We start from the raw sequence: 23,774 nt of genomic DNA on the forward strand, positions 1-23,774 counted from the left end.
GGGGGGCGCGCGCAGCGGGGGGAGTGTTAAAGCATAGAGCATGCCGAGTCTCTGTAGCTTGGAAGGTTAGTGCAAACAACGTTAATACTGCTAAAAAAAAGTGTTTTATTTCAGAAGTGAAAATATCCTCAATTTAGTTCCATTATAGAAAAAGTATCTAAGTTACCCTTCCGAATGCTTTTTGCCCTTTTAGACAGGTACAGTAGAAAAAACCCACCCTTTTTAAGCATAGAAATGTGATTAATCATCCCTTTATCACTAGGAAGCTTTTTAAATGTTTTCATTTCACATAGTATTTCACCCTTATAAGCAGTTGAAATAAATAACATCTTATTTTATCAAAATTTGATTTATATCTTATGTAAATGAAGTGCAAAAATATATTCTTTTTATTTTACAAAATATCTGTAGAGTGTCAAATGAAACTGATTCTCATTATTCATGGTAATTAGGTTCTATAAAGCGATTACAAATATTAAATTAACAACAGGTCATTGCTCCCAGGGGAAATACAGGATTAGAGTCCTGCAAGCCTCTGGTCACAGCATTTTCATTAACCGATCAACTCATAAACTTGTTTTATGTTTGTTTGTTGTTGTCCTGTTAGGGGCGATTGAATCAACTTTGACTTATGGTAGCCTTCTATATAACAGTATGAAACACTACCTAATCCGGTGCCATCCACATGCTTCAGTTTAAAGAGGTCTTATCTTAACATCTATTGTTGTTCCATTACTGTGGAACTTGTAAGCAGTGGCAGTGCATGTGTCTCATTGCTGAGTGAGGGCTATCTGTGGTTGTTAATTGCCTTGGAGTCAGCCCTGACTCACAGCAACCCTATGTACAACAGACGAAATGCCACCCCATCGTGCACCGTGCTCACAGTTATGATGATGTGTGAGCAAATAGTTGCAGCCCTCTTGTTAAGGGTCTTCTTCATGCTCCTTGTCTTCCTATTTCTATTCCAAGCGTGATGTCCTTTTCCAGGGACTGGCCTCTCCTGACAACATGTCCAAAGCATGTGGGAAGCTTATCTATCACGCATAAGGCACATCACAGCTTTCTTGCACATGAGAACATTTAAGACAACACTTAAGCACCACACTTGGTGGGCCATTTTAAACAACCAAGTAGCCTACAAAAAGCACCCAAAAATATGAAAAACATAACACAAAAGAGACCATAAAAAAGCAAACCTACTTTCCCTCTTAAGGCTGCCACAGAGGCTAGCCCGTTGCTTTGCTCGGCCTCCGCTGGAGAGTGCGCATTGGGGACCTCCACAATGTCGTCAGTGCTGCGTGTGTGCATGGAGCGCATCAAGTGATACGAGTATCGATGAGAGTGCTCGAAATAAGTTTTATAAAAACGTTGAGATAAATTTGCAAATATGGGATCCACAAATGAGGTTGACGGCCTCTATTTGGATATGCGTATGGGGTTGTTTGTCTTTATGTTGAGTTGTTTTTAAAATGTATTCAAAGACTAAAGTCTAATTTGCCTAGTTTGTCTTTTGTTGCTTGTGCTTTTGGTGTCGTACGTAGGAATTCATCATCAACCGAAACTAGGTCTCGAGCCTTTCCCCGCCTGTGTTTCCTCTGAGAGTTGTAAGCTTTCAGATCTTGTGTTTGCATTCGCTGATCCATTTTGAATTCATGTTTGTATATGATATATGAGTCCAACATCACTCATGTTCATGTGGCCACAACCTAATTGTCCCTAAACTATTTACTTAAAATATTCAGTTTTTAACCTTTCGATGTCCTTATATTTAAAGTTAGTATTTTATAGATAATATGGTTGGGCCCTTTGTTTGTTTTTTAATTGTTGTTTTTCCTGAAAGCACTCATAATCTCTGTCTTTTCTTGGTGTATTTAAGCTGTTCGTATTTACTGTGATGATTGATATGCATGAATTTGTGTGTACCAGAATTATAACTGTTTCCTAGTCATCCTTGTTTCTCTTCTACACTTTATCTACCTCAATGAGCATTACATATGACTCTATTTTCTCTCCTCTCTTAACACACACATTATATGTCTAATTACATGCTTTTTTCATTTTTATGGTAGTTGCCCTAGAGTTGGCAGTGTATACTGATCACCAGCCTAAGGTGGCTTGAAAATAATACTGTGCATCACATCACAGGCAGAGCGTCTCTCCTCCATCTATTATTACATCACACACTTCTCCTCTTCCGAAGGTGTAATCACCTAGTTCATTGTTGCTTCCATGATTTTGAATAGACAGCTCTGTGTTAGATTGAGAATGATAAAAAGAAAACACATGCTTTCATCTAGGAGCCTTGTGGCACAACACTTTAAGTGTGCTCGCAGAGAGATTACAGCCAGGAGCAGCTGGGACCACTGGAGTGGACATGGACTCTCCTGCACCCACAACGACAGCGGGCATCTGTAACGCTCTTCCTTTCTTGATGTAGATCCAAGTTTCTGACCTATGTCATTTTCCTTCTCTGAAGAACTTTTTCTTTTTATAAACATTTCTTGCAAGGCTGATCTGCTGATGACAAACTGCCTCAATTTTGTTTGAGAAAGTGTTTTTTTCTCCTCCATTTATGATGGATCATTTCACTGGAGACGAAATTCCAGGTTGGTGTTTTTTTCTTTCCACACTGTCAATACGTCACTCCAATCTCTTCTTGCTTGCATGGTCTCTGACAACAAGTCTGACGTATGTTTCTAGTTCCTACGGAGGTAAAACTCAACCCACCCACCCACCTCTGTTTCTTCCCAGGGCTTTTCCTTTGTCTTTGGTTTTCTACAGTCTGATTCCGAGGTGCTGGATGTCCGGGTTTTGGTATTGACCTTACATGATGTACTCCCGCTTCCTGGGTCTGTGATTGGTGTCTGTTATTTTTACTTCAGCTCTTTCTTTTGTTACTTTATCACTTCTTTTAATGTTTCCACCACATGCATAGTTATGCATTTGTAACTGTGCCGTTTCTGTCCCATGCTTGTCATGCTCACTGCTGTTTACATTTCAAAATCAAGCTCCCTTCTTCCTTTCTCTGCTTCGTCCTATCTGATGAGGAGACTATCAAAGGCATTCTTCATCTCTATTACTCATCTTTCAGTTTTTAACATTTTATATGGATTCTTTATTAGTATTCCCTTCTCACTGTTTACATTAGCCATCTGTTCTTGCATGTTATCCATTAGAATCTTGAACATATTAATCATACAAGGATTAGTCAAAGAATATTGCTTAAAAAATATTGCTGTAAAATCATAGAAACCTTTGTCAAACAAAATATCAACCTGTGAGGCTATTGTTTCTATGCATAGCCTCCTTCTAGGTCTATTCACACCTGATGGTGGTATTTCCATCTCTCTAACCCTGCCCTGGTGGCTTAGTGGTTATGCCCTGCCCTGTGATCAGCAGTTCGGAAGCGCCAGTGGCTCTCTGGGCGGAAGACAGGGCGTTCTATGCCCGTGGATAGTCACAGGCAGTTCTTCCCTGCCCTGCAGGGTCCAGATGAGTCCCTACCGACTCGGTTGGTGGCAGTCAGCTTGGTGTTTGAGAGAGCTCTTCTCTGAAGAATTCTATTCTCTGACTTTTTATCGTGCCAAACAGCAATGTTAGCATCCCCAAGGGACTCAAATTGCATTCGTTTGAACAATCTTTGAGTTTGGGGAACCAAAAGAAGCCCGAAAAGACAGGTATGTAACTGGGTGAAATAAGGTTTCCCAATGAAATTCTCATAGGACAGCCCTTGCTACCCTTGAAGAATGAGCATATGCATGATCCTGATGGAGAAAACAAAACACCTGTTGCAAATTTCATTTTTCTCACTATTGCAGTTTTCAATTGTCTTAAAATTTCTTCCTGATAATCCCCCACGGTCATCCTCGGTCCTTCAAGAAAAGTTCTCAAGCTTCCTGTGTTAGTCCAGGTAGACTAGAGACACAAATTCATAAACACGCATAGGTGCATGAAAAAGAGATTTATACACAAGAGCAATTAAACATTGAGAAAACATCCCAGTCCAGATCAGATAAAGTCCATAGTCTGATATTAGCCCATATGTCTGATACCAATCTATGAAGTCCTCTTCACACTCACGAAACACATGCAATGATGCGAATGTAGAAGATCACAGGCCAGTGGGTAGAAAGTCTTTGGATCCAGTGGCACTGGAAACATCTCAGCACTGGCAGGGATCTCTGCATTAGGGTGGGTCCATGTGTCTTGTCAGCTCCCATGTCCCCCAGGGAGTCCCCCCTCTCCAAGGAGGAAGTACCGAATTTCCCAGAATCCTCAGGAGAAAGCCATGCCCACACACAGGCCTCACTGGCTATGATCTGATTGACAAGCTAGACTCCACCCCTACACTCTTAATCCTCAAATTGACAAACGATTATATATCTACCCTTCGGAATCCAAAAAACAGACATCACAACCTTCTGAGTTGACCTCTCTGCCTTGAAATGAACGAGCCTCGTAGATCTACATGGCAACCACTCTTTGTTATTGGACCTCTGTATTTGAAGGCTCCCTAACAAGACCAGGACAAATGTATTCCTCAGAGAATCTGTCTGCAGCCATCTAGTTATCAGAGATGTGCTTGAACATCTCGTGCATGTTTGATCTGGGACCCTAGTGGCAATGTTTTTTTACTTACCTTACTAGTTATTTCAATTCCCAGTCCGTTAAGCCCAATCTCTGCCATATCTGAGTCTGGGTCTGATGCTTGTCCAGTCTCTTGAACCTTGATTTTTGCCTTCTCCCATAGCTTGTAGTTTTTGGTGGAAGTTGGGCATGATCTATTAGGTAAAGGGAACTGGGATAGAAGGCCTTTAGTGGTTTGTTTGTTTTTTAATCTGGTCAGAGGGGAAACTATGTTTATTGTTTCATGTAGCTTAGCATAAGAAGCTAAAATTTCTTCTTAATATCTTTATCTGTGTCTTCCCTGTCTTTGGTTCCCGATCTTTGGGTTTCTTGAAAAATCCCTTCCTAAGTAGAGTGTGAGTATTGCAGTCTTTTCTGTATCACATAATAATGCTATTGGTATGCTGGTAAAAGGATGTGGAGAAGGAAGTCATCCTGTGGTCCTGCCATTGGGTCTGTCTTTTCATGATCCCGTGTCCCGTGGTTTTGACCTGCACAGGTGTTGCTCAGTATTTTTCTGCCCCAGGCAAGCACTGTGGTTGGTTATTTGTTAGGTTTTAATAAAACCCAAGCCTGTTTGGTTTATATAAAATCATTCCCTTTAGAACCAGACCTTTCTTAAACTCTGGGCATGTTTCAAAATGTTACTTTTTTCCCTCCTCTTGCGAGAAGCACTAGGAGCGTTTTCTCCAATCTTCACGGAATCTGATCAGATTCTTGGAGGTAAAACTAAGAAAAGTTGAAACAAAAATAAACTCACTGCCGTGGAGTGGATTCCAACCCACAGCGCCTTCTAGGGCCAGGGCATGACTGCCACCGTGGGTGTCTGAGGCTGTAAATCTGTGTGGAAGCAGAAAGCCTCATCCTCATCTTTCCCTCACAGAGCTGCTAGTAGGTTTGAACTGCCGACCTTGTAGTTGGCATCCCGACCAGTAAGCCACAAAGCCACCAGGGCTTGTTAGCAAAGTGTTAATCTCTTTCTACTTCTTTCCCCAACATTTTAGCTCTCACACTAGTCATATAGTGGATCTGCCAATTATTTGTCAATTATAGCTCTTGCCACTCAGGGCTTCCCTGTGGGCTCCTGTTCTAAGCTGCTGCCCCTGTTCTAAGCCACTGTGATTCTCTGTATCTGCCTGGCCCTCTAGACTGGAGTTCAGCAGTCGACCCTGTATGTACCCTCAGTTCCCTGATTGGTCTGAGAAGGGCTTTGGATTGTCCGTTTGTTCAGCGTTTTCCTCGTGTGAGGATTGGAGTGACTGCTAACAAGCTCTTTTCATGTCAGATCAGCCGCCTTCTTTTGTTTGATGCACAGAAAACTGAAAAACAGTTTTCATCTTTTAAATGTCAAAACCACATCAGTTATTTAATTGCCCCCTTTGAGGTTGTTTCGTTATTTTAAACAGCTATTTTAATTGGCCTTTCTTTGTCATCTTCATTAACAGTGTCTCTTTAAGAATTCTTCTGAGTTAACACAGGATATGATATGAATCAAGCCCAGTCCAGCACTTTGAATTATCAGATGATTTTTGGTGAATCAACACCTTGACAGCGTCTGGAATATTACCTGCTGTCAGCCTGTTACTGTTTCATGGGTGCTGGCAGAAGACAGGACACTCCTGGACTAGAGATTCTATTGCTTAGGGCACAGCTAACCCATGGAGCATCCTATCAGCATTGATTCTCCACGCTTCTCAAGTCCACAGAGGTATATGGAGAGGCCCCGCTTGTGCCATGTATAAAATAGGTTTGTGTCACAGCCAAGGCACACAGAGCTCGAGGCATTCATTGCTTGTCTAGTAAATAAAAGTAAGCCCATTCTTTGTCTGGAGGGATGCTGCCTCATTCTTCCCGATTGCTTGCAACGATCACACTCTAGGAAGTGGCCCAAATACAAAGCGGTAAGCGCCTTCCTATCTTGACATCCCAACATGAACATGCACAGATACTCAACGCTTGAAGGGTTCCCTCTCAAAACACATCTTTATCATAGTAACTTACCGAAAAGATAGCAATACAATATAACGATTGAGTGGGGGGTGGGTGTGAAGGGAGGGAAAAAAGAGGAGCTGATACCAAGGGCTCAATAGAAAGTAAATGTCTAGAAAATAATGATGGCAACATATGCACAAATATGCCTGTTAAAATTGATGTATGGATTGTTATAAGAGCTGTAAGAGCCTCCAATAAAATGATCTCTTAGTTAAAACATAAATACATAAATAAAATAAAAGTATACTTATAACCCATAGGTACCATAAAAAAGACAGTTAACTAAAATATCAGAATATGGGGACTCTGCTGAATGAAAATCGATGTTACATCATGTGGAACAACAAAACTAGGTGGTTGCTAAGGTGGAAAGGAAAACGTTCACAGATTTGGAAGAGAGCTAAGCTGCCTAGCCAACTGACCGGAGAGAACCGTGTGTTCTCATTCCCAAGAAAGGTGATCGAGAAGAATGTAGAAATTATCTAACACTGTCAGTTATGTCACGCATGAGTAAAATTTAAGGAAGATTCTTCAAGAACAGTTACAGCAATACACCAGCAGGGAACTGCCAAAAATTCATGTCAGATTCAGAAGAGGACATGGAATGTAGGACATCACTAATGATGTCAGGGGCCTCTTTGCTATAAGCAGAGGATACCAGAAAGATGTTTACCTGTTTTTTATTGACTATACAAAGGCATCTGTGAGGATCGTAACAAATCATGGACTACTTTGCAAAAAAACGAGAATTACGGAACACGTCATTGTGCTTATGTGAAACCTATACATAGACCAAGAGGCAGCCCGTTGAAAGGGGGGCTACTGCCTGGTCTAAAATCGGGAAATGTGTGTGTGCCGGGCTTGTGCCCTTTCACTATACTTATTCAATCCGTATGCTAAATGAATAATCTAAGAAGCTGGACTGTGAAGCAGAGCTCAGCATCCACATTGGAGAAAGACTCATTAATGTCTGTGCTACATCTGCCCTTTGTGAAAGTACAGAGTACTTGAACAACTTACTGATGAAAAGCAAAGCTTTCAGTATGGATGACACCTCAGCAGAAGGAAGAATCCTCACAACTGGACCAGTAAGCAGCGTCGTATGAAGGAGAAAATAATGAAGTTGTCAAAGGTTTTCATGGTCCTTGGATTCAAATTCAGAGGCCTTGGAAGCAGCAGTCAGGAAATCAAACAACCAATTGCATTGAGCAAATCGGTTAAACCTGTTTGTAACCGGTTAAAAAGCAAAGATGTCATGTTGAGGACTGAGGTCCACCTGCGCCACACGATGATATTTTTAGTTATCGCATATTCATGACAAAACCGGACAGTGACTAAGGAAGGCTGAAGAAGAATTTATGCATTTCAATTATGATGGAAATAAAGAATATTGACACAAAGGTCAGCAGTTAGACCTTGAACTATTTATATAGGATTTTTTTTTTTTTTTTTGGTGGAAGGGATGTCTATACAAGATAGACAGGATGAGCAATCTCAAGGAGCTAGCAGCGGGACTGACGGTTCTGCAGGGGGCATGGGAAAGGGGAAGACAAGGGGAGGGGAACAGTGAGCCGATACACCAGGGACAGAGGCATAGCAAGGGGTCTAAAATCTATGCTGAGGAGAGTATACGCTCCCTGGTAATGTTTAGTCAATTGAGACGTACTACCAGAGAGGAATTACTGAGAGGCGAATGATGGGTGAACATGATAATGGGGCAGGATAAGAGAAGGAAGAAATAGAGGAAACAAGAAAGTAAAAATTATATATATATATATATATATGTGTGTGTGTGTGTGTATATATATATAGGTATAAATATAGATATACTGTATTTATAAATCTATGAAAATAGATGTATTTATGTGTGTACATATATATAAATACAGTAAGGAAGCAGATGAACTTTGGGCCTCTACTTCAATCCTACCTCAGTACAAGAATGGTTTGTTCTAATAATATGGCATTATGTTATACATTCCTGGAATAATTGCTGAAGGCAAAATAGGTGCATAAGCAAATGTGAAGAAAGCTGATGGTGCCCAGCTATTAAAAGACATAGTGTCTGGTATCTTAAAAGCTTGAAGACAAACAAGCAGCCATCCAGCTAGAAAGCAACAAAGCCACATGAGAGAAGCACACCAGCCTGTGTGATCATGAGGTGTCAATGGGAATAGGTATCAGAAGTTCAAAACCAAGAAAGCACATTGATATAAAGGAGCATAGGCAAAGTGGAAACCCCAAACACACCTGTAAGACAATTGGACAGTCCATCACAGAAGGGCCATATGGAAAGGACAATATATCCAGGGCGCAGTAGAGCACTGATGAAACACATAGCTAACCTCTAGTTCAGCGGTTCTCAACCTGTGGGTCGTGACCCCTTTGGGGATCGAACGACCCTTTTACAGGGGTTACCCAATTAATAACAGTAGCAAAATTACAGTTATAAAGTAGCAGTGAAAATAATTGTATGCGGATGATCCCTTCAGGACTGTGGGTGAGAGTGGCGGTACTGGGAGGGTGGAGGGAGAGTGGTATGAAAAGGGGGAACCGATTACAAGGATCTACATGTGACCTCCTCCCTGGGGGCATAGACAACAGAAAAGCAGGTGAAGGGAGACATCGGACAGTGCAAGATAGAACAAAATAATAATTTATAAATTATCAAGGGTTCATGAGGGAGAGGAGACCAGGGAGGGAGGCGAAAAAATGAGGAGCTGATAATGGGCTTAGGTGGAGAGGAAATGTTTTGAGAATGATGAGAGCAATGAATGTACAAATGTGCTTTACACAATTGATGTATGTATGGATTGTGATAAGAGTTGTATGAGCCCCCAATAAAATTATTTTAAAATTTTTTTATGGTTGGGGGGTTACCACAGCCTGAGGAGCTGTTTTAAAGGGTCGTAGCATTAGGAAGGTTGAGAACCACTCCACTAGTTCTTTAGAATTTCCTCCTCCCACTATTATGGCCTTAGTTTTACCTCACTAATCTTGCTAGACCTGCATATGTATACATGTACATTAAGGTCTTTCAATGCATGAAATCCAAGATAGATAAAGCCCACGGAAACAGTAATGGGAGTAATGATTCCCTGAGGGTACGGGAATAGAGGGAGGGAAAGGGGGGAAAGAGCAACTGGTAGCAACAATGAGTGTATAACCCCACTGCAGGGAAACAAGCATCAGGATTTTAGGTGATTGGATACATTGGAAGGTGTAAGTTATGGCCCAAACCCAATAATAATAATAATAAATGATGTATTTATATATTTAGGGTTCAGGGGAGTGGTGGGTTGGGGGAGGGAGGGGATAAAGGGGAGTTCATATCAAAGAGTTCAAGAAGAAAGAAAATGTATTGAAAATGATGATGGCAGCAATTGTACAACTATGCTTGATCTAATGGACCTATGGATTATAATTATATATGTAAGAGCTCCTAATAAAATGGTTTTTTTTAAATGGAAAGAAGAAGAATATTGAATGTATTGTGGGCTGCCTGTAAAGAGAACAAATCTGTGTTGGAACTAAAAACAACCAGATTGCTCCTCAGAAGCAAGGGTGGCGAGTCTTCATCTCACCTTATGTTGACATGTATTAGGAAGGACTCGACTGGTTTAAACCGGAGGACATCATTCTTCGTCATACAGATGGTCAGTGACAAAGAGGAAGACTCTCAATGAGACAGGTTGACAAAGGGGCTGTAACAATGGACTCAGATGTAGCAGCAACTGTGAGGACAATACATAAGGAGGCTATGACCCAAAGCAGACTCGAAGGCACCTCACAACAGTGAGCATGATTATATGTGTATCCTACTTCATGGAAGTATAGATAACCAAAGTATAGATAACCAAAGATTTCTTCAATTTTACCACTAATACCCATGTACCGTACCATTGTGTGTTTTAATTTCTGATGGTTATCATCTTTGGTAACAACCCGTGGCATTGTCACGCATTAATTTTTCTCAATAATAGGGAGCAAGTAGTGTGCCTTCTATAACATTTTAGCCTTCTGGATCTCCTTTTTTCATTGAGGTGCCTTCTTAGGGTTTTGACGCATACTTTTAATAGGCTGTGTGTCCTTTTAAAAACGTATGAATACGGGTTCTTTTTTCACATTCTTCCTGGATGCTATTCCCATTTTTTGCTGTTTGTTTGGTTTGGGGTTATGTGTGTGGCAGGTATCTTTCTAAAGTTTATGGTGTTTATTTTTTATCCTAGATTACTTTCTTTGTGTATACTTTAAAATAATGCTTTGTGTTTTCAGTGAAGGCTTACATAGTAGTTCATGTTCAACAGCTTCTGCATCAGGTTGCTGTGTGACTTTGCTTACTTTGTGTGTGAATAGTCCCACTATTTCTTGAGTCGTCTAGTCTTGATCTCTCCAGTAGGTCTGGTGGTTTTGTTGTATTTTGTTTTAGGGATTTGAGATTCTTTTCCACATGTTTCTCCAATGCTGTCAAGATCCAGCTATCTTGGTCTTAAATAGAACAGTTGGTAATGACCTACGCATTATTTTTTATAAAGGAATTTCTAAATTTACTATAGTCAGATTTAACAGTGTTTATATAGTGACTAGTCTGTTTTTTTATACCTATAACCTATCTTGAATTTGAGGGATATGAAAGGGTCCTTACATCCCATATTGGGAGAAAGATGAGGCTTTCTACTCCAGTAAAGAGTTAGTCTCAGATCTCCTCCTTCTCCTCCTTCTCCTCTTCCTCCTCCTCCTCCTTCTCCTTCTCCTCCTTCTCCTCTTCCTCCTCCTCCTCCTCAAAAAAAAGAGTTAGTCTCAGAACCCCACTGGGGCAGTGCTGCCCTGTCCTATAAGCTCATGGAGTCAGAACTGGCTCAAGGGCAGTGAGTTTGGTTTGGGCATGCTCCACAGGAGATTTCTATCCAGTTTGTAAACTGCTAAGTCAATGGGTGGGACACACAGTTCAACTAACAGCTGCTACCCGGGAGACTGGAGATCAAATCCACACAGAGAAGCATCAGAAGCAAACACCAGGCCTGCCTTCCATGGAAAGCCCTGCGGGACCCAGTGCTGCTCACTCGGTGTCACCGTGAGTCAGGATCTGGGCAGAAGCACCTGGCTGTGGGTAGTGGTGTTGCCAAGGAACTTAGATTCAAATAAGGTTAGTATTTTGGAAATTCAAAACCAAACTCACTGCCGTCAAGTCAAATCCGACTTATAGCGCCCTCAAAGGATAGAGAAGGGCTGTCCCAGTAGATTCCAAAGACTGTAACTCTTTTTAAAAAAATCATTTTATTGGGGGCTCGTACAACTCTTCCCACAATCTATACAGCCATCCATTGTGTCGAGCACATTTGTATATTTGTTGCCATCATCAGTCTCAAAACATTTGCTCTCCACTTGAGTCCTTTGTATCAGCTCCTCATTCCCCCTCCTTCCTCCCCTCTCCCCTCCCCTCATGAACCCTTGATAATTTATAAATTATTATTATTTTGTCATGTCTTAACACTGTCTGACATCTCCCTTGACCCACTTTTCTGTTGTCTGTCCCCCAGGAAGGGGGTTATATATAGATTCTTATCATCAGTTCCCCCTTTCTACCCCACCTTCACTCCACCCTCCTGGTATCGACACTCTCACCACTGGTCCTGAGGGGTTTATCTGTCCTGGATTCCCTGTGTTTCCAGTTCCTATCTGTACCAGTGTACATCGTCTGGTCTTATTTAAGAAATTTTTCTTTCACCTCTATGGTTATGCACATATTTTTAAGACTCTTTCACTTCTCATTTACTATTACTGTGAAAAGTACATGTTTATCAGATATCAGGCTAACTGTGGTTGACATTTTAGTTTGGGGAACTATCACCAGTTTGGCTTGTTGGTTGATATATCAGTCAAAGTTTGGCTAGCGATAGCATAAAGCTTTGCTGGTAAATGAAACAGAAAGAAATCTGGTCTTAGTCATTAGGTACTTAAAAGCTACTGAAGGGCTGGTTCCAGGCAGCATGAGTGATTGCAGGGCAATAGGTAAGAACTGGCCTACCAAGGAAACTACCTCTGGTTCAGTGTGGACCCCACTATCTCTGCCAACTCCATGAACAGTGCAGTGAGCAGGAACCACTGTCCTGCCCACGAGAGCTGACCCAGGAAACAGGATACTTTCCTGCTGCCAACACCCATCTTAACTCACTGTTCTTGCCAAACACACCTGGTTGGCAGATTCTAAATTATATCCAGAACCGTGGCGGCAGGAGAGACTGAGAATGTAACTTTTAGCCATCCACCTTCTGCATTACAGGAAGGTACACTGACAGGAACTTGGAACAAATAAAGGAGGCAATTTTTTGTTTAATCTATTTGAACTCATCTGGCTAAAACCCTCCTTCCACCTCCTTCCACCTCCCTATCTTTATATGATAATAAAACATTTCTTATATATATGACCTTTCTTTCAACTTCAGTAGTCTTTTTTTAAGGGAAGAAATAGTATTTCAGTACTATATTTAATAGCATATGTGTACTTAGCACAAATTCCCATTGATATGGTGTTCTAATAAGACTATAAATAACACCAAATTAAACCAAAGGAAATAAATGCTTAATTCCAGATGACATGACTCTTAATTCTCATAATCAAACTCACTGCCCTTGACTCGATTTTGACTTAAAAGAAGCCTATAGGATAGATAGAACCACCCCTGTGAGTTTCTGGGGCTGTAAATCTTTACAGGCGCAGCACACCTTGTCTTCATCTTTCTCTCTTGGAGCCACTGATGGGTTTGAACTGCTGGCCTTGTGGTTAGCAGCCTGTCTCATAGCCCACTGTGCCTCCAGGACTCCCTTCATGTAGACAGAAGGGAGTGTGGGTGTTTTCCTGGTTTCCAGCTGCTCTGCTAGCTTTGGTCTCAATACATTTCAGGCTTTCTGCAGCCAAGTGGGTCATTGGAAAGAAGGTACTCCTTTCTTTAAGAAAAGCTCAAACTCAGCAGATCTAAGACTGTGTGTATTTTCGGTCTTTCAAGAGTGCAGTTTTCTGCGTTATGTGACAGCTGTTTTACAGTATCAATGACAACTTGCTCCCATCGAGTGGATTACCATCCATAGCCACTCTATTGGACAGGCTTGAATTGCTCCATGAATTTCCGAGACTATAACCCTTGATGGAAGTAAAAAGTCAAGTCTTTCTCCCAAGAAGTGGCTGGTGGGTTCAGGCCGCTGAGTCTGCAGCTGGTAATCCGAGTCATAACCACTTGACCCCCACAGCCCCTCCCCACGCACAGGCACAGTGCGGTTCTCAGGTCGGTTTCCGATGGTTCATGTCCGAATTTGGGCCTCATCCCTTCTATGGTTTTTTCACTGCCAGGAGTTCCTTTTTAAATTTCCCCGTGTTTCGACCAGCTGTGCATTTTGGCCCCTGGCACCTTTAAATGATAAATAAGCCTACTGCGAGGGTTAGACAGCATGATGAAGCCAGAAAGCCCCATAGTTGCACTTCTTGCCACTTTTCCTTAACTATTCGTCCAGAGTAAATTGACCTCTGCTTTGGAAGGATTTCCAGTACCTTTAAATCGGTGGTGGTGTTTGTTTTTTATTTCAGTTTTATAATTATCTGTGGATATTCATGTGGCCACATCATTACTCCACCATTACCAGAAGTTGCCCCCTCCAAACTAGATCACTTCCCTTTTTAAAAGCAATTCACATAAGATTCCAAGGGTGTTATGTTATCACATTTCCCAAACAGTAGTGATTGGCTAAGGAATGGGGAATTGGTGCAAGTCACAGCGGATGGGCTTGCTGTCTGGGTTTCTCACTAGTGCTGTAGGAAGCCGACCTTTTTTTTCTACGTGCCTGGTGAGAAAGATCCACCTGAGGATGAAACTAGTCAAGGGGAAGCAGGGCAAAGAGAAATGAGGTATGCAAGCCAACACTTAATCTGTTCAATGGACTCTTTTTGAGTTGGATGAGGATGAGGATGAGGATGATGAGGATGAGGATGAGGATGATGATGATGAATTTGTTTTATCCTTTTTAACCTTGGCTGCACATTCTCCCCGATCTAATTTCTGCCGACTTCTTCAATCTTATCTAGAACTTTCTCACTCCGGGCAACTAGCTTCAGCTTTTAAATCTTTCACTCTGTTCCTCAGATATAAAAAAATATTTCCCAACTCTGGATCTCAAACATGTTTTTCTGGAAGATCTTCAAAAGCCGAATTCCTTCTCATGCTTTGTCTCAGGCTAAATGTCCTGAGAGACATTAATTAGGGAAGCCTCCTCTGATAATAGTGTCTAGGTAATTGCTCCCTTATTACCATATCTATCCCTGCACTTAATAATCTTCTCCATAACACTTTTCACTGTTTATAATTATATACTTGGTGTTGTTTTACTTATTTGTCCCTTCTGTGCTTACAGGGCAAGAGGCATATTTGTTTTGATCCGCCACCCCCCACCCCGCTATTCCCTTCATTAATGTGCATCGCACTTAGTGGTGGTGCTGTGGCTGAGGTAGTGTTAAGTGAGTGGTGAGCCCGGATACTGCAAGAGGAAACAGTCCAGCCCTGCACTCCTCTCACAGTCACGCCTCTGTTTGAATCCCTGGTTGCAGCCCCACTGTCGTTGGACTTTGTTGATTATCTTCCTTTTTCCCAACAGTCTTCCGACTTTATCAAGCACGATGCCCTTCTCCTGGGAATAGTAGCTTCCTGATAACACGTCTGAAGTATGTAGATGAGATCTCACCGTCCTCACTTTTAAGGAGTGTCCTGATTGTACTTCTTTCAAGAGAGTTACTCATTCCTCTGGCAAATATGGATCATTCGATACTGTTCTCCAGAACAGTAGTGCACATGCATCAGTTCTGCTCTGGTCTTCCTTACTCGCGGCCAGCTTTCACATACTTACAAGGCCTTTGAAAATAATAGGCCGAGAGGCCGATGCCCTTTAGTCTTCAAAGTGACATCTTTGCTTTTTAATACTTTAAAGAGTTCCTTTACAGCAAATTTGACCAGTGCCATATGGGTCCAAGAAAAAGGAAATCTTGACAACCTCAATATTTTCTCTGTGTATTGTAGTTTTATTTATTGACCCAGTGAAGAGGATTTTTGTTTTCTTTATGTGATGTGTAATCCACACGGAAGGGCATAGTCTTAGATCTTCAACAGTAAATGCTTCAAAGCCCTCTTTGCTTTGCAAGGTTGTGATAGCTGCCTATTGCAAGTTGCTAATGAGTCTTCTTCGGATCATGCTGCCACACCCTGCTTCATCTTGTCCAGCTTCTTGAACCATCTGCTAGCATACAGATTGAGGATGGTGAAAAGATATAACAGCAACACATCTTTTCTGCTGATATCCCTTGTTCTATTCAAACAACCACCTCCTAGTCTATGTCCAGATTATTCGTGATCGCAATAGCATTTTCTAGAATTCCCAGTCTTTGAAAACTTCTCTATCATCTGTTAGGATCCACACAGTCAAATGCCTTTACGTAGTCAATAAGACCCAGGTAAAATAGCTTTTTGTTACTTGATTTTATCCAACATCTACTTGATATCAGCAGTGATATCCCTTGTTCCACAGTCTCTTCTGAATCCAGCGTGACTTTCCAGCAGTTCACTGTCAATGCACCGAAACAACCATTTTCCAGTGACTTTCAGCAATATTTAACTTGTGTGGAATATTAATGACGTTATTCAATAATATCTGCATTTCATTGTATTCCCCTCCCTTTGGAAGGGTTGGCTATGGACCCTGTTAGTTGTTTGGCCAGGGAGCTGGGTTTTACATTTTGGGGCCAGTGCTGCATCTGTCAGCTGCTATTTTGTCAATTCTGCGATTCCATTCTTAGAAACATTTCTAATACTCATGTTTGGATGGCTGACAGCACCTCCCTCATTTTTTTTCTTCACCTCTTCTACGTTGGCAAATTGCTTTCCTTTCATGGCCCTCTGCAGTCACGGAAACGAAAAAGTTGCACAGAAGCGAGGTCAGGTGAGTAAGGTGTGTGGGGCAAGAGAGATATGCTGTTTTTTTGCCAAAAACTGATGCACCGAGGCCACTGCGTGAGCAGGTGTATTATGGTGGTAAAATGAGTCCCCTGTCTGCCACAAATCAGGCCTTTCCTCTAAATAGAAAGCTTGATGAACAGTCTGACGTGGTGGATTGAACTCCAAATTCACTGAGTCAACATTTTCATCCTTTTGGGAAATTGACAGATGTTCAGAATGAGGTTTGTCATCAATCGACATTTCACCTCTTTTGAAATGAAAAAAACCACTCGTACACTTGAGTTTTTCCCATAGCACTGTCCTTGTAAGCTGTGTTGAACATCACAACAGTTCCTGCAGCACTTTTCCTGAGCAGGAAACAAAATTTCACAGTGCATGCTGTTCTCTTAAATTGGCCATCACGAAAAATGAGGTTTGAGTGAAACTGCTTTTATGAAAAAATTCACTGTGACCAGAGGTAACCTTCCCAGACGACACCACTGGGTGCACTAACTCAGAGCAAGTTGCTGGATGCTCACCTAGTGGGAAAAATGCATACTATAAAAGCTCCACCTAGCAGAGCTCTTTTCCACCTGATACCCCCCTCATATGGTGTTCTTGGTATCATTCTACTTCTCCGACAGTCCTTGGTCATTATGTTCAGTGTGTCAACTTTGTTCTTAGCATGGTCTCTAAATTCAGGTGGGGGTATACTCAAAGTTGTATTTTGACTCTCATGAACTTGCATTCATTTTCTTTAGTTTCAACTTGAATAAGTGTAATTGATTGTCAATTCCTAGTCAGTCCCTGGATGGCCCTGGTCTGACTGATGATATTGAGCTTCTCCAGAGACTGTTCCCGCCGATAGAGTCTGTTTGATTCCTGTGTTATTTCTTCTGGCACAGTCCACATGTTTGGTTGCTGGTTCTGTTGTTGAAAAAAATATTTACAAGTAGTAAATGGTTGGTCTTGAAAAAAAGTCTCTCATGCAATCCTGGTTGTCATTTCTACCACCAAGACCTAATTTTCCAATTTATGCATTCCAATCACTAATAGTTATTAATGCATCTTGATTGCACATTTAATCAATTTCAAAGTGTAGAAGTTGTTCAGAAGCTTCCATTTTCTCATCTTTGGCATTAGTGGTTGGTGTGTACGTTTGAATAATAGCCGAATTAGCTCATCATTTTTGGAGTTGTGTGGATATTATTCAGCCACTGACAGCATCGAACTTCCTGGTAGATGTTGAAGTGCTCTCTGTAGCCCTGCATGCACAACCTCTCCCCTGAAGAGAAGACCCTATGATGCTCTGACTAAAAAAAGACTAACCCCCAACCATTTCAATTCGCCGAGGATATCAGGGTTTTTGCATTCCATTTACTTTTTGACGTCTAATTTTTCTAGATTGATTGCTTTGCACATTCCACGTTCAGATGATTCATAGATCTTGCAGCGCTTCCTTCTCCTTCTGTATTCTGCCACATCAACAAGGAAGGCTTCCAAAGCTTTAGTCTGTCAACATTATTAAGGTTGATGAGGAAGCAGCTCTTCTTCAGTCGTATTTTTGTTTAATCATTTTATTAGGGGCTCATACAACTCTTATCACAATCCATACACACATCAATTGTGTAAAGCGCATTTGTACATTCATTGCCCTCATCATTCTCAAAACATTTCCTCTCCACTTAAGCCCCCGGCATTAGGTCCTCATTTTTCCCCTCCCTCCCCACTCCCCACTCCCTCGTGAGCGCTTGATAATTTATAAATTATTATTTTGTCATATCTTGCCCTGTCCGACGTCTCCCTTTACCCACTTTTCTGTTGTCTGTCCCCCAGGGAGGAGGTCACATATAGTTCCTTGTAATCGGTTCCCTCTTTTCTACCCACTCTCCCTCTACCCTCCCTGTTACGCCACTCACACCACTGGTCCTATAGGGCTCATCGGCCCTGGATTCCCTGTATTTTCGGTTCCTATCTGTACCAGTGTACATCCTCTGGTCTAGCCAGACTTGCAAGGTCGAATTCGAGTCATGGTAGTGGGAGCGAGGAGGAAACATTTAGGAACTAGAGGAAAGTTGTATTTTTTATCGTTGCTACATCGCACCCTGACTGGCTCACCTCCTCCCCAGACCCCTCTGCAAGGGGATCTCCAGTGGCCTACAAATGGACTTTGGGTCTCCACTCCACACTCCCTCCCATCATTCACTATGGTAAGATTTTTTGTTCTGATGATACGTTATACCTGATCCCTTCGACTCTTCTGTCTTATTTTAAGTGACTTCTGACCCAAGGGGCTTGTCTTCTGGAATTATGTCAGACCATTTTCAGCTGTTATCCAGGAGATCGGCAAATCCTTCTCCCAGGTCTGTCTTATTCTGGAAGCTCAGCTGAAACATGTTTTCCCGAGATGACGCTGCTGTTATTGGAAATGCTGATGGTGTAGCTTCCAGCATCACAGCAACATGTTAGACACTACAGTACAGTACAGTACAAGGAAGAGTTGTGGTCCCATTGAGAATCCTGGTACAAGATAATATTTTTAAGAACGAATTGTTGGGAAAAAAAAGGAGGGAAAGGCTGCATTCTGATGATGGGACTTGAGAATTAGATTATGTAAATTAACCCAGTTTTAGATTTTTCTGGACTTTTCTATGATTCTACAAAAAAATTCTACTTCGCACTAATACCACTAAGCAGGATTTGGTTGAGGATGGGCATTGTAAGTCATAGAGCAATGAATCTTAAAAAGGCAGTATAATGTCTTCATGCTCACTAATATACCTCTCTGGTTTCTGCTATCCATTGCGACGGCTCTGTGGAACTCACAGAGTTCGGGATTAAAGGGCTTCTTAAGGAAGCTGTTGCTGTTGTTAGGTGCCATTGAGTCGGACAAGAGAATGAAACACTCACTGCCCTGCCCTTCCTCACAAGTGTGCCTCTGCTTGAGCCTGTTGTTGCAGCCACAGTGTCCATCCATCTCCTTGAGGGCTTTGCTCTTTGTCACTGCCCCTCTACCAAGCATGATGTCCTGCTTCGGGGACTGGTCTCTCCTGACAACATGTCCAAAAGAAGTTAGCAAGTTGTTATGCCAGTCAGAAATGCTCAGGGTTGAGTTATCATCAGGAAATATTACAAACTTTGGGCTCTGCTAATAAATGCCCAAAGAAGCATACCACTCTGCTATAGGCCTCAACCCAAAGGGCATTCTGCTTAAGCTCTGGAGGTCAGCACACCCACCTCCCTGAATTAAATGCCCAGAAGCCCAGAAGCGTTGGCCCAAAGGAACTCAAATCCACTTTTATGTGTCAGCAAGACCAACTTCCCCAGTTAAGGCCCAGAGGCACGCCACTCTGCAAGCCAACCTCCCGCACAAAAGTATTCAACTTGCTCTTTGGGTTAGCATGTCCATCACTCTGTTCTACGCTCTGGTTTCTGGTTCTGCTGCTGCTCCTCTGAAGGTATAGCTGTCATCTGGATCCAGAGGTTCACTGTGCAGGGATTGTGGGTCCAGAGGACTCGCTCCATTCCTGGCTCTTGCTGGCATTGAGATCCCTCCTCCTGCGTCTCAGTGGGCTCATTTTATAAATGTACGGATGGCACTCCAAGGAATCCTATTCGCAGTTACTCACAGGCGAGTCCTTCCCCTCTAGACCCATCTAGGGAAAGGTCACTTTGGGGGACTTTGACTAGAAGAGCCACATTAACAAATTCACTGACCCTGCAAGGAGCAGGGCCGTCCTTTGACCTTACTAAAGAAGCAGTGTATGGGAAATAAAACCTATAAATCAGCAGTTAGATTTCATTAGAAATTCTTGTTTTAAACAGAACGAGGCTTTCGTTTTTACTTGGTAGAGAATAGTCGGGAATTAAATAATCTTGCCGATAAAATGGAGAGGGATTTTGAGTAAAGCCCAAGTTTCACGTTTTGTAGTTTGAGTTCTTGGATATAGTGTTTGTGTCTAAAAGGTCCACTGTCAGTCTGACTCCTGGCAGTCCTGTGTGTCAGAGGCTAGCATCACTCCGCAGGGTTGTCCGTGGCTAATTTGGAGGAAGTAGGTCACCAGACCTTTTGTCCAAGGTACTCTGGTTGGACTCAGAGGTCCGAACCCTGGGTTAGCAGCCAAGCACTTTAGCTGCTTAATTAATGGACTTCTCGGAGATATTAAGTATTCATAAATTCTAAATAATAACGGCACTCTTTCAGCTCTCTGACTTTTTCAATGGATTTATTCTATGAAGGTTTTGATAACAAAGCATGACATAATTGTGAAATATTTTCTTTAGCTTCTATGAGTAGAGCGTTTTATTTTTAATTCAGAATTTTAGTAATAAATCACTAAAGAAAGGTTAATGCCTTCAAGTCGATTAAGTACTTTAAAAAGTAAACCCAGAAGACCCAAAACAAACAACCATTTTGATGTGAACGAGGGGGTCAGGATGGAGACCCAAAGTCCATCTGTAGACAATCAGACATCCCCTCATAGAACGGAGGGACAAGCCAGCCGGGATGCAGATAGTACAAAGAAACACATTCGTCTAGTTCTTGAATGTTTCCTCCCCCCACTGTCATAATAACCCCAGTTCTGTCTTACAAATCCAGCTAGATCAGAGCATGTACGCTGGTAGAGATAAGAGCTCTGGACACAGGGAATCCAAGTCAGATAAACATCTCAGGACCAGTATTGCGAGTAGCAATACCATGAGGGAGGGGGACGGCGGGGGTAGAAAGGGGGACCTGATCACAGTGACCGATGTAAACCCCCCCCCCACCGCCCCAAGAGGGGGACAAACAACAGAAACATGGGTGAAGGGAGACAGTGGATGGTGTAAGATATGAAAATAGTAGTAATAATTAATAATTTATCAATGGGTCTTGAGGGTGGGAGGGTCAGGGCGGTAGGGAAAAAAGAAGAGCTGATGCCAAGGGCTCAAGTAGAAAGAAAATATTTTGGAAATGGTGATGCAACATATGTGCAAATGTACTTGACACATGTGCTTGTGAGAAAAGCTGTAAGAGCCCCCAATAAAATGATTTATTTTTTTAAAAAGTAAACTCGTTTTTTTTTGTTTTCAGAGTTGTCTTACTTTTTTTTTATATTCAACTAGAGATAAGACAAGATATTAGTTTTGGATTCTTTGTTTAGGTTTTTGTTTGTTTTATTATAAATAAAAAGTGTCCCTTCATTTGAATATGGAATCCACTGCATAGATTGGATTCTGATGCTTAGCGACCCTACAAGGTAGAATTCCTTTGGGTTGCTGAGACTGTAAATCTTTATGAGAACTGACAGCCTAGTGTTTCTCCCATAGCCGCTCATGGATTTGAAACACCAAAATTCTGATAAGTAGCCCAACACCTATCCCATAGTACTACCAAGGCTCCTTTTGAATGTAGAAGTGTATGTAAAATATTATTAAGCATATTTTAAAATATTTTAATCTATAAACTGTAGATCCTTTAATGAATTATAACACAAAATAACATTTCAAAAGAAAAGGATTTCTGTCTTTTTTTTTAATTTGAAAGATTTCCTATCTTTTAAGAACAATCATTTGCCTGAACATGTTGATACATCTTTTACTTTGCTGATACAAGTTTTTAGAATTTGTATATTTTGACTCTCAGAATGTTTAAACATTAATATATTCAAAACTATTAATATGTGAGCCAATAACATGAACAGTCCCTAAATTTAAAATGATTTTAATGATATTTGCTTAAGTTATTGCTCTCTATTATTATACATGCTAATTGTAATGTGATTCTTAATTGGCTGCATAACAATTTTTAACAATTAGCCAGACTTTGCTGGTTGTTTGCTACTGATTTTGCAGTGCTGTACTGTTGTGCTTACAATTTTAAATATCCAGAATCAAAACATGCAAGCTTTGCAACAAGTGGTGTACTAGTGAAAGATTAAGAGATATCTCTAACACGCAAAAAAAGTAATATATATGGAGTTCTGGCACAGTAAACAACGTCTTGATTGTTTCAAAGACTGAATTCTTTAGCATACTTATGCAATGTAATTGTTTTGTTAAAACTTGCTGTCTGAACTTTTCCTGAGCTTTTGTTCAATGACAGTTTAGGTTCAAACCCTCAGTACAGGACTCAATCTGTTTTGTTCTTGTGACAGGAAAAAGAATATCATCTTGTGCCACTGAAGTTCGTTACTCTTAATTAAAGCGCTGTAGTTAATGTGCCTTGTTGCTGAGATGCTGACCTTGTATGTGCTGCTTTTAATCGCTTATATATGTATTGACTAGTAGAATTTGAAAATCTATGCTGAAAATTAACTTATAATTATATAAGTCAAAATCTTAAGCACTACAGAAGTATATTAGCTTTTACAAAATAGAACATACACGTTACCTATCCGTTAAAGCTGCAACTACATAAAAAAATGACACATTCATAATGTTTAAGCTATACTTGAATATTAATATCTACTATAAATTAATCATGTCATATTCTGAAAATACTATCACTTTATAAGGTAAATCAGCAGCTTGTACATATACGAGAGGGTACACCCCGCCTCCCCCAAATCAGATGTGACATGAAGGGGATAGTACATTTGAAATTCATACCCCCAGGTCAGGCTGTTAATCAAGTTTTCTATTTAGAGGTTCTGGAAAGATTGTGTAACAGTGTGCGACTTAAAAGGCCTAATTTGTAACAGATGGGGAGGGGGGCTGGTTTTGCCACCACAATGTACCCGTTCACGCACCCATCTCAGTTCATCAGTTTTTGGCAAAAACCACTTGCTTGCCTCTCTTGCTCCACACCTGACCTTACTCCTTGAGACTTCTTTTTGTTTCCACAAAGGAAGAGGGACATGAAAGGACAGTGATTTGCTGGCATAGCAGGGGTGAAGGAAAAATAAATGAGGGAGGTGCTATTTACTATCCAAAAAGATCAGTTTGAAAAATGTTTCCAAGACCGGGGAGAAATGCTAAGGGTGTGCAACAAACCAGCAAGAGGAACAAAGCAATGAAGTTCCTGGGGAATACCAAAAATAGACTTTGGGGCCAGGACATGGTACCACATCCGACTCCACTGAAAACACTCCTAAAAGTCAACAGACCTGGAACTATTTATAGGCTCTTCTTTTTTTGGTTGTTGATTTTGTTGTTGTTTGTTGTTGTGCTTATCTCTGCATGTCTACCTAGTTGAGGTGT

At 41.3% G+C, this 23,774-nt stretch overlaps 1 protein-coding gene across 11 annotated transcripts in view; it reads left to right on the plus strand.

The window, feature by feature from the left end:
* The window catches only part of BAZ2B (bromodomain adjacent to zinc finger domain 2B), a 225,671-nt gene that overhangs the window by 91,898 nt on the left and 109,999 nt on the right, over positions 1-23,774 (plus strand). The gene's annotated exons all lie outside the window — the stretch shown is intronic.

Source organism: Echinops telfairi, unplaced genomic scaffold, assembly GCF_000313985.2.
Source record: "Echinops telfairi isolate 266 unplaced genomic scaffold, ASM31398v2 ScPeMD7_4;HRSCAF=17, whole genome shotgun sequence".
NCBI classification, from domain to species: domain Eukaryota; kingdom Metazoa; phylum Chordata; class Mammalia; order Afrosoricida; family Tenrecidae; genus Echinops; species Echinops telfairi.